This window comes from Cetorhinus maximus, chromosome 4 (assembly GCF_964194155.1).
Source record: "Cetorhinus maximus chromosome 4, sCetMax3.hap1.1, whole genome shotgun sequence".
In the NCBI taxonomy this organism is placed as follows: Eukaryota; Metazoa; Chordata; class Chondrichthyes; order Lamniformes; family Cetorhinidae; genus Cetorhinus; species Cetorhinus maximus.
In genome coordinates this window covers 49,769,676-49,782,300 of record NC_135882.1, presented here as the reverse complement: position 1 = coordinate 49,782,300, position 12,625 = coordinate 49,769,676, and the positions used below count along the sequence as shown (strand labels likewise).

General features: G+C 43.7%; 1 protein-coding gene across 2 annotated transcripts in view; it reads right to left on the bottom strand.

Moving 5' to 3' along the window:
* The window catches only part of col15a1b (collagen, type XV, alpha 1b), a 371,940-nt gene that overhangs the window by 2,346 nt on the left and 356,969 nt on the right, over nt 1-12,625 (bottom strand). The window contains exon 43 of one of the 2 annotated variants that reach the window (XM_078540162.1): nt 9,351-10,329. The exons of the other annotated variant lie outside the window; for it this stretch is intronic. The gene's annotated coding sequence lies outside the window, so the exon portion shown is untranslated. Of the gene's footprint in view, nt 1-9,350; nt 10,330-12,625 lie in introns of those variants that run through there. 2 annotated transcript variants of the gene reach the window in all.

Below are 12,625 nucleotides of genomic sequence, written 5' to 3'. Positions count from 1 at the left end.
GAAGTGAGGGTTAAGGCCGGTGGGAGAAGAGCAGAGCCGGGAGGAGCGGGTCCAAGGCCTGGGGGCTAGGATCCAGGTGGGGGGAGTGGGGCCGAGTGCTGAGGCTCAGATCCTGACAGCTGCTTTTCTCCCACATTGGTCAACACTTTTATGAAGTTTTAGGATTTGAGTCTAGTTTTTTTTAAATGTTTCCCTTTTTATCCATTATCATCATCACTGTTTTTCCTCTCCAGCTTCCCCACATTGGGCAAGGTGGAGAAATCCAGGTAGGGGGAAGGCTGGAGAAAGGGTTGAGTGCATGGGGATGGGAGGGCATAAGTGAGTGAGTGGGCATGAGAGAATGACTGGGGGCTGAGTGGGGGTGGGTGCACATGAGTCAGTGAGTGAGGATGGGAGGGTGAATAAGTGGGTGGCTGTGTAGGGATGGAAGGGAGAGTATGAGTGAGTGTGTGGGGTTGGTGGGTTAGGAGTGTGTGGTGGGGGTAGGGGAGCTGATTATAATGTATGTGTGGGTGGGGGCAGAGTTCAGGAGCTCCACTGGAATAAGAAGAGTTTGAATCCTACATGAGTACATGAAACAACATTTTTAATTGCACTTTAAAAACAGATTTTCATATTTATATGATGTATTATTCTTTGATCTATACTAAGTGAACTTTAATAATATACTGTGTTTCTGTGCTGCTTTATTGCTGTTTTGTTTTTGCTGGTGTATGGAGTCATATTAATCCTTTGTTGCCCATCCCTAATTGTCCTTGAGCAGGTGATGGTGAGTTTAAATGGGGTCACACTGGAAAATAGTTTGCGAACCGTTAACATCGTCCTTTGCTTTGCCTCACATGTACATAATCTAGCAAGGTCATCTTCTGTTGTTAGAATGGACTTCATCCTGTATTACATGTATTAACTACATTGAATGCTAAGGGTGCTTTGGTGATTTTATACAATTGCATTGGTCCATAGTCTTGATGGTAATTGAAGCTAAACAAAGGGAAAACTAACATTTCTACCTTCCTGAAGCCTGATAATTCTACCCATTTGAAGAAGCCTGATAATTCTACCCATTTGAAGAAGCCTGATAATTCTACCCATTTGAAGAAGCCTGATAATTCTACCCATTTGAAGAAGCCTGATAATTCTACCCATTTGAAGAAGCCTGATAATTCTACCCATTTGAAGAAGCCTGATAATTCTACCCATTTGAAGAAGCCTGATAATTCTACCCATTTGAAGAAGCCTGATAATTCTACCCATTTGGCTGAGAAGTATTTGCATTTCACCGCAAATCATAACGGGTGTTAGAATTACATGATTTCTTGTCACAAAAAATTTCAGACCTTTTTGTCTTCGGCCATTCTCACCCCTGCAGCTTGAGTTTGCCCTGGATGGTGTCAAGCTTCTTGAGTGTCGTTGAAGCAGCACTCCTACAGGCAAGTGCACATGATATTGCTGAATGCACTGGATATAGTAAAGGCTATGGGGCTCTGACACCATCTCAGCAGTAGTACTGAAGAATTGTGCTCCAGAACTAGCTGTGTCCTTATACTGGAACAGCTTGGCTAAGTGCAATACTGGCATCCACTGGATAAGATGCAAAATTACCCAGTACATCCTGTCCACAAAAAGCAGGACAAATCCAATCCGGCTCATGACCCCTGCATATGGCTACTCTCAATGGGCATTGATAGAAGAAAGACGTCCACAATGCTCAAACTGCATTTACACAGCAATAATCTCAGTTTGAGTTCTGCACGGGCTGTTCAACTCCTGACCTTATTACAGCCTGAGTACAACTATGGGTGAAAGGGCTGAATTCCAGAGGTGAGGTAATAGTGACTGCCCTTGACATCGAGGCAGCATTTGATCAATGTAGATTCAAGAATGCTGCCAAGTTGAAGTCAATGGGAATCAGGGGGAAAACTCTCCACTGGTTGTAGTCATACCTAGCACAGAGGAAGATGGTTGTGGTTGTTCTAGGCCAATCATCTCAGCTCCAGGACATTGATGCAGGAGCCTTTCAGGGTAGTGCCCTCAGCCCAAACTCCTTCAGCTGCTTTATCAATGATATTCCCTCCACCATAAAGTCAGAAGTGATTCACTGTTATTGCACAGTGTTTAGTATCATTCGCAACTTCTCAGATACAAAGCAGTCCATATCTACAATGCAGCAAGATCTGGACAACATTCAGGCTTGGGCGAATTATAGGAGACAACAGTTGCGCCACACAAGTGCTAAGCAATGACTATCTCCAACAAGAGAGAATCAAACAATCTCCCCATGACATTCAGATGATCACCTGCCATCAACATTCTGGAGGCACCATTTACCAGAAATTTCACTGGACTAGTCATATAAATACAATGGCTACCAGGGCAAGTCAAACATCTGGGGGTACTGCAGTGAGTAACCCATCTGACTCCCCAAAATCCTATCGTATGTCTGCAAGGTGCAAGTCAGGAGTGTGATGGGGATACTCTCCACTTGCCTAGTGCAGCTCCAAAAGCTTGAGAAGCTTGATACCATCCAGGATAAATCAGCCCACCTGATTGACATCACATCCATCATTTTAAACATTAAAAAAAACCGTGTGGCTGCATATTGACCTCTCCCTGATAACTGAAAAAGGTTTTTCTTATTCACACTATCTAGGCCTCTCAATTTTATGTACCTCAATTAAATCTACCTTAGCCTCCACTGTTTTAAAGAAAACAAGTTCAGCCTCGCCATTGTTTCCTCTTGCTGAAAATTCTCCTACTAGCAACATTCTTGTAAGTCCCTTCTATATCCTCTCTACTACGATCACATCCTTCTGTAAATCGGTGACCAGAACTTTCCAAAGTCTTCTAGCTGCAGTTTAACTAGTATTTTATACTGTTCTAGCAAAATCTTCCCTAGAGGGGAGAGGTGATGGTGTAGTGGTATTGTCACTGGACTAATCATCCAGGGGCCCAGGGTAATGCTCTGGGGACCTGGGTTCAAATCCCTCCATGGCAGATGGAATTAAAAGTCTATTGATGACTATGAAACCATTGTTGTAAAAGTGCATCTGGTTCACTAATGTCCTTTAGGGGAAAGAAATCTGCTGTCCTTACCTATATGTGACTCCAGACCCACAGCAATGTGGTTGACTCTTAAAAATGCCCTCTGAACAAGGGGAATTTAGGGATGGGAGGAATGCCAATGATGCCCAGATCCCATGAATGAATAAAAAAAAGTACAAACACTCAGCCTTGACCCTCTGCACACCTTCCTAATCACTTTATTTACTTGTACTGCCACCTTCTGGGATTTTTTTATTCATGGGATTTGAGAGTCGCTGGCTAGGCCAGCATTTATTGTACATCCCTAATTGCCCTCGAGAAGGTGGTAATGAGCTGTCTTCTTGAACCGCAGCATCCATGTTGTGTAGGAACACCCACAGTGCTGTTAGGGAGGGAGTTCCAGGATTTTAACCATTTCCTTGACAGTGAAGGAATAGTGATATATTTCCAAGTCAGGATGGTGAGTGGCTTGGAGGACAACCTCCAGGTGGTGATGTTCCCATCTATCTGCTGCCCTTGTCCTTCTAGATGGTAGCAGTCATGGATTTGGAAGGTGCGGTCTAAGAAGCTTTAGTGAGTTTCTGCAGTGCATCTTGTAGATGGTACACACTGCTGCCACTGTGTGTCGGTGGTGGAGGGAGTTAATGTTTGTGGGTATGGTGCCAATCAAGTGGGCTGCTTTGTCCTGAATGGTGTCAAGCTTCTTGAGTGTTGTTGCAGCTGCACTTATCCAGACAAGTGGGGAGTATTCCATCACACTCCTGACTTGTGCCTTGTAGATGGTGGACAGTCTTTGGGGAGTCAGGAGGTGAGTTACTTGCCACAATATTCCTAGCCCCCCACCTGCTCTTGTAGCTACAGTATTAATATGGCTAGTCCAGTTCAGTTTCTGGTCAATGGTAACCCCTGGGTGTTGATAGTGGGGGATTCAGCAATGTCAAGGGACGATGGCCACATTCTCTCTTGTTGGAGATGGTCATTGCCTGACACTTGTGTGGTGTGAATGTTACTTACCACTTGTCAGCCCAAGCCTGGATGTTGTCCAGGTCTTGCTGCATTTGAACATGGACTGCTTCAGCATCTGAGGAGCCATGAATGGTGCTGAACATTGTGCAATCATCAGTGAACATCCCCATTTCTGATCTTATGATGGAAGGTCATTGATGAAGCAGCTGAAGATGGTTGTGCCGAGGACACCACCCTGAGGAACTCCTGCAGTGATGTGAGGATCTCCTGCAGTGATATGTGAACATGCACTCCAAGATCCCTCTGTTTCTCTACACTTCTCAGAATTCTACCATTCATTCTATATTCCCTTGCCTTGTTTGTCTCCCCAAATTGATTACCTCAAACTTTTCTTATTGAATTCCAGTTCCACTTTTCTGTCCACCTGACCAGCCCATTGTTATCTTCCTGCAGTCTACAACTTTCTTCATCCACATAGCTACTTTTTGGATCAGCTACAAACGTCTTAATCTAGAAGGAAATAAGCTTTCCTTAATGCTATTGGAAAACATCAAATAACTGTGCAGTGTAGCACTTCAACCTACAAAAATAATTTCACAATGGAAGGCTTTGACAATGGTTAGAACATCTGTGAATTGAACAGTTCAGTCAAACAGATGCAGACAACTCCAGAGGACTTGATACCCATTTTCATTAAGGAGGTTTTACTTTGTGCAACAAGGACTGTTCCTCATGAGTAAGTTGAATTTTTGCTGCACTCCATTAGCTGTAATTATTTTTCCATATCGGTATTTTCTGAAGTGCATAAATGCTGGAGAACATAATTGATGTATTTAGACCTCTTTTTTTGGTTTTTAAATATAAGAGGATTACATTTAATAAAGACAGCCTTAGGAAAGAATTGAATTAACAACCAAAGCAGCAAAGAAGAAATTGGGCAAGAAATTAACACAAAAAAAAGTGTTTTAGATGTGAAAAGGGAGAACAAAATCGAGGGGAGGGGCAAGGGTAGGTTGATAGCATGTTGGACCGAGTAGGATGCAAGTTTCTGATCATCTTAAAACAATAAATCGTCAGTACTTGTTTGGGGGAAGTTAAATTGCAAACTATACCCTTCTGTATGGTAATCAGTTTGTGAAGGGATGTACAGCCCTTTCAGAAGTAGGGACTTAATTTTTATGATTGTGTGCTGTTTGAGAGAAGCAATTCCAAGACTACAACATAGTTTACAACAACACAGATACATTTTTGACTGTATCCCCACCTTCACTATTGTACCACAGCAACCATCAATTCTTGCATGTATGCCCCATGTTAACTTATTGATAGGTAGGCTTATCATTCAGCTGGGAACAAGATACTAAATGTTTAGTTTCTACTTGTGAGTTGAAGAATCTGGCATTTTCCAATTCCTTTGGTACATGTAGACCCTTCAACTTGTTACAACCAGCGTTAACAATTTTAGGGTATTCCAATGAACCATTCATTCTTGCAATAGTTCCTGTAAATACATTCTGCCCCCTTAGAACTAGAAGTTGTACCTTTGAGATTTTCTGCCCCTGCAAAAACTTCAAACATCATCTCAATTCTAGATTACTAGCACCCGTTGCATTTAATTTCTCTCCAAGTCCCTTGAGATAATGGTGTTATCCACACACTCCATATGAACCGACTGGGGTTCCAAATTAAGTTTACAGTATTTAAATCGGCAGACCACATGTAGAACAGGAGAAACTTAGGTACAATGAAGTTAGTCAAAGGTTTGTTTACCCTTACTTCCTGACAGCAGTGAATGCCCCTACAGTTTCTTTACCATAGTCTGGAACATGCACCAGAATTTGCTTTTGATTTCACTGTGTTCAAGGCCAGTCTGGTTCCTCTACTTTAATAGTTCTGTCTTTGTACATGAAGCTTGTTCCTCACTCTAATAAATACCACATAAAGACTTGTGCAGTCTTTTACTTCTAGACTGTGTCTAGTCACTGAGAAAAGTTCCAATATTTTGTGATCCGGGACAGTTAATTTCAGACTGTGAAACTGTGGTGACACTGTTTTAGAGTTCATGGCTGCATTAGCAGAAAACTTTAGTTTCTGCCCATATCAAGAGTGCTTTACTTTGTGCCTGTTTAGAAATTCATAATCTGTACATCTTGCCCTGAAATTTTGTTTAAAATACTGGCACATATCATGACCTTGTCTTAAAGAATTGGAGCTGGATATAAAAATATGGCACATACACTTCCAAGGAGCACAAACTTTTCTATCTTGGTGAATTCATACTTTGTTGTAGGGCAGTTGTGTTTCAAGAGTACTGTTGAAATAGGCCTCATGCCCAGAGCTGTTCTGTGGCTTGCTAGACTTTCCTTAGCTTGCATTCTCAAACCTTGGTGTAGTGCTGGACCATCTGCTCAAATGTCTTCAGGGCAGGGACCAGCCATTTTGTGCTAGGTGTGAGGTTATTTGACCTACAGTGTCATAACCCTTGACCCTTGAGAGCTGGTGTGCTCAATGTCCGTCATTGTTGTTCGGAGAGTTTCTGAGATGCTTGTAGAGCATTCCACTGACATAACTCAGCTAAAGGATCACAGAGGTAGAATTAACCCTTTTAAATCCTTGGATGTGGAGTTGCCACAGCAACTACCCCCTGCCTCAAAATGTCACCTATCTGTTATTCCTCAATGGTATTCCAAGTCAGGATATATAAAAGATTCTTATGAAAGCTGGGTATATTCCAGGGCACTTGAAAACAATTAAGATAGCTCCATACTAAGTACTTCCATGGGTAAGTGCTAGTTTATTGGGAAAAGTTGAAAGAATATCTTTCAGCACTGGCAGCACCTGAAATCTAATCCAGGGATAATTCCTTCTCCTTTCTGTAATCTCCCCCCATACCAAAAAAGCATATTCGTTCTTTTCTAAAATAATCAGTCATGCCTTTTCCAATTTCTAGTCTAAAAGAGAGATTAATTTGTTCAATTTTTTTCATGCCTATTAACTAATACTAAGGGAAAATCATTTGAGGTCAATTTCTGCAAGGTTCCATTTCCTGGACATGGTTTAACTTTCCTCCCCAACTTTAAATGCAATATCCAGTGATACTTACCCTCAGTTATATTCTCCCCTCTGCTGTATACTGTATTTTTTCCATTACAGATTTCTTGTTATGAATGTTTCTTCACTTTTGCGATACTTTGCGAATCCTTTCAAAAGTTTAACATGCTCTTTATTAAAGTTGGTATTGTGCTTCCCATTTTCCTGGGCTCCCAAAATCGAGAATGCTATTAGATGCTGGAAATAGTTCTGTATAATTGCAGTTGTTCTTAGATCAGGTAAAATCTATTGTTTAACTGTACAGAGTCCCCACTTTTTTTTCACAGCCTTTTAGTCTTTTTTATATGGGAGGATGCAGTGCAGATAACTCATGGTGAATGGCTGATCCCAGTTGCAAGGTTATTCAAGCTCAATTGTTCTAGGCTGTGACTTTCGGAACTAATTTGATGTAGAAATGCTTATCTGCTTCCTGATTCTGAGAGAGAAGCCTAGAAACTGATCTATTGATGATCTCTCCCTTCAATGGGAAGTAAAGATGAGAGGACATATGATTTTTGGGTACTTTCACCATCGCTAATACAATATTTCATTTGTCTCATAAGGGAAGTTATTTGTTCAATGATTCCTTTAGAAGGGGTTTTTTTGAGGAACGTTTTATACTTGAACTTAATTATTGAAAGCCCCTTGTTGAAACTGATTAGCATTGTTAAAGTTGCTTTGTATTTTTGTTTTGCCAATGACATTATCTTAGAAAAGTTCAGAGGCGGCCTCAATCCTCATGGCAGCACCTGCCTAGATGAACAATCTTCCATAACACTCTCTTGAACCTTTTATTTGTTGAAGACTTTGTGTCCCTATCTTTTGTAGATTAGGAGGAGTGTCTTAATTCAAATGGCTGGTGAACTTGCAAACTGGCCAATACCACTTGATGAGTCAAGAAGGGTAAGTGACCTGACCTTGCATGTTTTTTTCCCAAAGTGCATTTGTGGTTCTAGCAGTGTTCTCTGGATACATTTAATATTTTGTATTACCTTGGTGATGTGATTTAACTCATACTGTGCGAATTCTTGAAGTTCCTTCCATTTAAGTGATGTAATATAATCTCACTCAGAATGCTGTGGTGTGCAAAAATGAAATTTAGCTTGGACTTACTCTTTTTATCAGTATGTCAATTTAAAAGAAACCAGAACATGAAAGATAATCTCTTCTTTATCTACTTCAAACAAATCATGTGCAACTTTCTTTCAGAGGCTCTTTGGTATTTCCTGGCTGTTGTCTGTTTGCTGTCTTGCTTGAAACTGTTTGCATGTATCATGCCTAGACATGTCTTTATTTATCTTTATTCATCAGAGATCAGTAAATCACTTCTCTAACTCTCTGAAAATGAATTTGGATTCCAATTTGGTTCGAGTGAACTATGCTTCATTTCTTTGCTTACATTCATTAGTATACTCAACCTCTCCTTCACCATCAGATTATTTAGTTCCACTCTCATCAAGATACACAACCATCTGGGAGATGTTTCCCCTCTCGTGTCAAACCATCCTTTGCGTGTTATAAATTTCAAACAATACCAAGCCCCCTTCTGCTCCAGGAGCTTTAGTCATCCCATCTTGATATTGTTATAGGTTTCTGTTTCTTTTTGCTTCAAAGCATCTGCCAATTGACATGAATCCCACACTGAGCTCACATTGACACCAGGATTTTTTTTAAACCTTATATTTTTTTATTCATTTAGGGGGTGTGGGCTTCGCTGGCTGGGCCAACGTTTATTGCCCATCCCCAATTGCCCTTGAGAAGTTGGTGGTGAGCTGCCTCCTTGAACCGTTGCAGTCCATGTGCTGTAGGTACACCTACAGTGCTGTTAGAGGGGGGGAGTTCCAGGATTTTCACCCAGTGACAGTGAAGGAACGGCGATATATTTCCAAGTCAGGATGATCAGTGGCTTGGAGGGGAACTTCCAGGTGGTGGTATTCCCATGTGCCTGTTGCCCTTGTCCCTCTAAATGGTAGCACTTGTGGGTTGGGAAGGTGCTGTCTAATTCTGGGGATGTCACTGGCAAGGCCAAGATTTGTTGCTGATCCCTAGTTGCCCTGAGAATGTGGTGGTGTGCCTCCTGTGTAATAGATTTGATGCACGTAAGTTGCTTGTTAGGCCATTTTAGAGACAGTTAATAGCCAACCATGTTGGGTTAGAACTAAGTCACAAAAAGGCCACATCAGACAAGGAAAGCAAGCTTCTTTTCCCAAAGGACATTAATGAACTTATTAATTGATTTTCTGACAATCCAACAGTTTTATGGTCACTTTTTTATTGATATCATGTTTACTTTCAAACTGAATTTAAATTCTCAAACTGTCATGGTGGAATTTGAACTATTTTTTTAGGATCATTTGTCCAGTAACACAACCTTAGACATTATTGTACCAAACTGAAATAAATGTTTACCTTTTAGACAGCAATAAGTTTGTATTTTTGCAGATGTGACATCACTCTTTGTAGCTGTTTGAGGGAAATAATTTGTTTTGCTACAAAGTTGCTTCAAATGCCTTGTAATTATAAGCACAATAATTTTCTCCGCAATGTGCTGCTCAAATTCCTCCAATCCAAAAAGAATATTTAAGCTATGCTCAAGTCAAAAAATCTTCTTATCTCAATTGTTGACGTTCTTGAGACGTAACCCCTGGGCTTAGCATCTTGCATCAGGCACACTAACAATCCTCTGTTGGATGAATCACATTGCACCCTTGCTAATGTCGAAGCTTTTTCGAAAATACAGACAAAACTCAGTCATTTTGGTCCAAAATTTAGCATAGTCTGGCTCTTTTAATTCTGTCACAATGTTAAAGAGTTATAAACCAGCCCCACTCACACACCGTTCCAGTTTAGCTGAATGTGATGTTGCAACAAGGCCTGATCTTTGGGTGGTTTGTTTGATGCAGTCAAGACACTTAGTTAAAATCTAACTGTGTGAAGTGTGCCTTTCCCTGGCCTGGATCGCCAAAATGGGTTGCAAAACTTTTGTTCGTGAGGCTGGTAAGCCTTATCCTGCAGGGTGCACCATCATCTCGAGGTGCACTGACCTTCCGAATACTTGAGGCTCCTAAAATAGGGAGGCTTCATTATGGCCCTGCCTCATCTGCAGCAGATTCCTTGTAAGGTGTGGACAAAAGTTGCACTCCTGGTGAGACTCTACTGGAACTCCCAGTGCTGCCTAGGATCTTGGAAATCCATCTTCTGATCCACTTTCCCACTCTCCTGCTGCAGCTTCTGTTTGATTAGAACTTAAGAAAATAAGATAAGCAAGACAAGATCTGCAGTTGGTGAGGAAAAAAAATTGAAACTATTTTTAATTTTTACAAGATAGACATATATGTTAAACTTCTATTGTTTGCTTATTTACTTATTGTTTAATAAACATATTTGGCACAAATTCTAAATGAGGGTCTGGGGTGAGTATTACTGTCCAACCTTTGAAGACAATGGGGAGAATTTTCCCCATGTTAGGTGGGCCGGGCGTGGGAGGGTGCGGAACTGATTGTCTCCTGTGATCGGGTCCGTGTCGCCATTTTACGTGGGTGGGCCAATTAAGGCCCGCCCAGCGTATTTCCCGACTCTGGCAGATAACGGGAGTGGGCAGGCAGCGGCGGGAGTGCACTGACCACCAGGTCCAATGGTGATCCGGCGGCCTGTTTAAATGAAGCGCTGGCAGCCTTTGCAAGACTGCTCACAATGGCAAGTGGAAGGGCCCACCAGAGGGGTTTGGTGAGCAGTCCAGGCTGGAGGGTAGGGCAGCGGGGCAGTGTGCCCCTCGGTTTTCCGATGAGTGCCTAGTTGCCCTCCTGGAGGAGGTGGCAGCACGGCGGGTGGTCCTCGTTCCGAGGGACGAGAGGTGGAGGCACTCCCCACCTGACCAAACGTGCCTGGGAGGAGGTGGCCGAGAGTGTGAGCTCCCGCGATGTGGTGCGGCGCACATGGCTCCAGTGCTGTAAAAGACTCAACGACCTCCTGCGCTTGGGAAGGGTGAATACCATGTTGGTTCAGGTCACTTAATGCAGCCGTCACCCTTTCCCCACAAAGCAGCCCCCACCTTCCCCCCAACACTCCTCCCCATAGCAACTTTGAGTGCAGTTACAGTATTGAATCCTTCATGGCATGTTTCCCTGACTGGGTGTGACAGCAGATATTGCCCATGCCTAGTTCACCCTGAGAGGGTTGTGCTGAGATGGGTTCTGCACCCGCAGCATGTGTGTCACTGACACCCAGAGTATAGAATGGGGGGAAAGTCACGGATCCACACCTAGGCAGGGTGCTGGAATAGTGAAGCATGTCAAAGTCAGGGTCTAACATGCTGGGAGGGGAGCTTCCAGGTCGGGGGGGGGGCACCAATCCATCTTCTGGTCTTTGCGCTCCACGTGCTTGTGCCTCCTTGCTTAGCAAGGTTACAGCTTGTGCTGCCAAATGTGATGGAGGCAGCATTTGGGCAAGGGCAGGGGGTCAGTCCTGGCTGGTTTGGGTGAGTGTGCGGCAGCTGTGGGGTGATAAAGAGCTGGAGTCCTGCAATGTCCCACTCTGGAGGGGTTGGCAGGGAGCGATGGGAATTCAGGTACAGGCTACACTAATCAATGCCCTTCTCTCCTTTTCAGGAGAGGACTGCACACAATTCCGCAGAGCGGATGCAGACTGGTGGAGGCCAGGCCCAGTTGGCCATCTTGACTCCTTTTGAACAGCAGGCCATGGATCTGGAGAGGTGCCATGTGCCTAGGTCCACCAGTGGTGGTGAGGCTGGGGTGCCACGGGGGGGGCATGTTTGCCAAGCACAGAGGCCATGGATGGCATGGTGCCCAAGCTGGAGGAGTCCACGCGGAGCATCACCGATGCAATGAGCCTCATGTCCGAGCGCCATGCTTCCTCCATGGAGAGAGTGGCGACTCTCATGGAGAGGCTCCTCCAGAAGAACAATCAGGGCCTCCTGGGGTTGCGCTCGGATCTGCAAGCCCTCACAGTGGCATTGACCTCAGCTGGTCAGTGCCAGTGTGGGAGATGGTTTAGACAACAAGTATCCCAGCTTGGTGTCCATCCATCTACAGTGAGCAGGGAAGTCCAAAGTGACCTCATGTCAGCGCAGCAGCTGCCTATTGTCTCAGGGTGCTCCGGATGAGGGCAGCAGCTCTTCCGTCCCTCTGCCAGTGACCGTGGCATCCAGTTAGGCTGCGGCGACTGGGGAGATGCCAGCTGTGGAACTGGCAGCTCCCTCCCAGGCGGGGCCAGCACAGGCTCCACGGGCCAGAGGACGACCGCCAAGGTCATTGAGGCCAACAGGACAGCAGAGTCAGCAGGCCTGTCTCCAATGCCAGTGCCAGCGAGGGGTCAGCACCTAGATGCAGCACCCATAAGCGTAAATTTAAGGCATATTAGGTACACCATGGGTTTCTCACTGGTGCTTTTATGTTGCCCCACGATTAGTTCATTAAGACTTGGTGTGATCAGCAGCATTTTTTTTTGGTTTCTGAAGTTCAATTTTGTAATCTCATTAAATTTTGATATGTGAGCACGTCTCAGGGTG